Below are 3,395 nucleotides of genomic sequence, written 5' to 3'. Positions count from 1 at the left end.
TTTTTAATTATTTTAAATGGTTGGTTATTAGTTTTTATGTTTAAATTGAGGTGCAACAAGTAAAGTTGGGTTGCCAACAGAAACTTTATTATTTTCTAATTATGTGAATAGCAAATTAGAGACATGAATAATGATTTAGCGTATTACGAGTGTTCTCTAATGGAGATGATCTCGCATGTCAACTTCTCTAATCAATGGTCATTGTCACGCCCTTGATTCTGGAGACCTGTGGTCTGACATCCATGGTTTGAACCACTATCCAAAACCAAGGGTTGAGAGAAAACTATAAAATTAAATTTATTATTATTATTTGATAGTAGTTCTAGATTATTCAAATGAAAAATACAGAAAAATCACAATAAAAACAGTAAGATCATCTAACGGTCAAAACAAAGTGACAAACTTTAATGTCTATTTTAGAACACGCTTGAAACATTTTTTGATTCGTTGATTTATAAATTATAAATCCAGTTGAATATGATTTTCACCAATCAAGATGGCTTTTGATATGTATGTCGACCAAAGATTGGGGTTGATACTCATGTGCACAAAAGGGATCTTTGAGATATATTATAGCTAATCTACTTCGTGGTGTACGAGATCTAAACTAAGCATGACCTACCAAGGCTGGTTTAAAAACCCATTCTCTCTCTGCGAAGCGCCTCAAACCCTAAAAAATACTAGGGTTTTTTCTCGTTTTCGCACTCGAATTCACTCATCCATCTATGGATCATCTCTTCTAATTCATCTCTCCATCTTCTCCGTTAAATAATCTCTCTTCTAAGACCTTTTTTTTTATAGAGACGCCGCTATGTTTCTCAGTTAATTAGATTCGATATCATCTCTTTAATTGTTTAAGGTCAGTAATATGTGAATTCTAATGAGCTTTGATTGATTTCAATCTCCACTTGTTTTTTTTTTTACCTTAAAATGGGATCTTGCTCTAAATCATGGCAGAACTAAAGCCTTTGTAATGTTTTTTCTTTTTGTTTTTGTTTTTCTATTTTATTTATTTTATTTATTTTTACAATGATAAAGTAATATTTGTGTGCTTTGGTTTCCATCTTGTTTTATGTTAGAATTAGAATTAAGGTTTACGTTCCACTTTCGGACTTTCTCCCGTGGCTTTTATTTAATTTTATTTATGGGGGTGAGGGGATTTAGAGTTGAAAGAAGTTCGATTTGAGCAGTTTTTGTATTTTATCAGAGATCAATAGAAGTAAAATTATCCTTTTTTGTTGTTAGAAGTTGTATCATTTACTAATAGAGTCAAATATGTGATTGTTTGTTATCCTAACTGTGTTGTTTGATGATGTAAATTGCAAATATAGAAGCAAGGGATCACCCATAATGGTGGATTGTATTGTGGTGGTGGTTTTAATTGGGCTACTTTATGATAAACTTTGTAAATTCTAGAATTGCAGGGATGACTTTATTACTACTATTTTTTTTTCTTTTTAAAAGTATGATATTTAATGAAATAATGAATCTACAAGGAGAGATATCAAATGAAGTGTTTTTTACATCTTGATTTGATTATTATTATTCTGAAATTGTTTCTTCTAAATCAACAGAAGATGTATTCACTGGAAGAGGTCATCATCCTGATTTCAAAAGTTATGTGGCTGCTCAAAGTAAGGCTGAAAAAATCTATTTTGGATAACAATAAATATGTGAATTCTCAAGTTGAAGATGGGGTGATGGCATCGAAGTGGTTCTTCTCAATTTTGCCGGCCAGAGGTATCGGGTTTTTCTTCATCGACTGGAAATGTATGAAGTCAACCACAGGAAGTCGATCCAACCAACTCTCGATGTTGAATTGTCGAGTTGGTTACATAGGTCAAGGCTTGGCACCATGTAGTTGAACGTGTATCTTCTAAGGTCGTCTATAAAATTTGAAGGTATGAATTGCTCCAACTCTGTATTTAGAACTTTTATATTGAAGGTTTACTCTGACTTAATTTGGACACATTTTTATGCATGCTTGGGCATATTAAATGCAACTTTGATGTTTTGGGTATCAAGTCCAATTTACGTATCAATAAATAAATTACTTGAACTTTCTGACTTTTCAGTTTCGTTGTTAACTTCAAAACGATTAATCCATCTCCTTTGGGCATTTGAAAGAATATGCATGTGGTACATAAATTTTCTGATAATTTTCATACCTTTTAATATTTAACATTTTGAGCTGATTAATTTTTTCTTTGGAGGGCTTATATTATGACTTCCCATACTCTGCTGCTGTGTTAGTTTAAAACTTATTATTGTTCTTTGCTAGAGTTGGTTTCTTTCGTTAGAATGTCTAAGGGGAACAATTGATTTCGTGGTACACTATTTGTGGCAGTATAAACCCTCCAACTTCACTTATTAAATCCCAGAGAGTGGATTTTTCTATTACATGTACACCAAAAGACATGATAGATATGGCTACTAACTGAACTAGAAACCACATGGAAACAGTGGAGAAATTTACAACCATCTTCTCGTCTAACCGTACATTAAAAATTTCAATTTATTTTAAATGTATAGCAGTGTGATTGTATCAAGATCTTAATTTTGGTTACAGAAATTACTCCATCAATTAATATCACACTTTTTCTTAAGTGAGGTGCCTAGTGTTCTCACCTGTGGTAGTATCTATTGATTTAATATGTTGAGATGCCAATCTTTATACAAGCTCATATGCCCTATCGTATATTATCTTCATGCATTAAACATATTTTTGTGTAGTGTATACATTTATGTTTGTTGGAATCATGCTAATTTTAGGAATATGGTAGGCTCTAATTTCAGGAACAGAAGCTTCAAATTCCTCTGAAGGTACAACAATGGTGTGGGAAGAATCCCCTGATAACCATCTTGTATCACCAAGAAGAGAAAACCCTAGCGAGATTGGTGGAACTCCAACAGCTTCTAAAGGTGCAGTAATGGTGAGGGAAGAATCATATCACCAAGAAGAGAAAACCCTAGTGAGGTTGGAGAAACTAGGACAGTTGTCACACCAGTAGTGAGTGTGGCGGTGAGACTAATGTTTTTCTTTTTTAGATGCTTGTTGAATCCAAGAAAGAAGTTTATTTGTCCACGTGATTTAAAGATGTAATGATGCTCAAATTTGATTGGTGGTTTTTTCATATTTATGATTTGCTAAATGAGCAACCATTAAGAACCAGAAAAGAAATACTTATTAGTGTTTTGGAGACAACCCCTGTTCAAAGCCCATTATACAAAGCAGCTAGAAAAAAAATCCCATTCCAACTATCACAGGTGTCACTCTCCAAGATCTAGAATTAGTATTATCTGAGTTCCACTCAGGAATATGCAAAGGTTGATACACTAAACATCTTGAAACATAGTGAGCAATCAGTGAATCCCTTTTAAAACAAAATCCTCAA

At 33.0% G+C, this 3,395-nt stretch overlaps 1 long non-coding RNA gene across 1 annotated transcript; it reads left to right on the top strand.

The window, feature by feature from the left end:
* The first annotated feature begins 632 nt into the window (after nucleotides 1–632).
* Nucleotides 633–3,121, top strand: LOC147388770 (uncharacterized). Its single transcript, XR_015170379.1, has 3 exons — nucleotides 633–859; nucleotides 1,575–1,901; nucleotides 2,784–3,121. It is a non-coding gene; the product is annotated as an uncharacterized LOC147388770 (long non-coding RNA).
* Nucleotides 3,122–3,395: the final 274 nt, after the last annotated feature.

The sequence above is a fragment of the Akebia trifoliata genome, chromosome 12 (assembly GCF_017979445.1).
Source record: "Akebia trifoliata isolate Shusen 1 chromosome 12, ASM1797944v1, whole genome shotgun sequence".
Classification (NCBI taxonomy): Eukaryota; Viridiplantae; Streptophyta; class Magnoliopsida; order Ranunculales; family Lardizabalaceae; genus Akebia; species Akebia trifoliata.
Note: the sequence above shows the minus strand (reverse complement) of the source record. Positions and strands in the feature narration are given on the sequence as shown.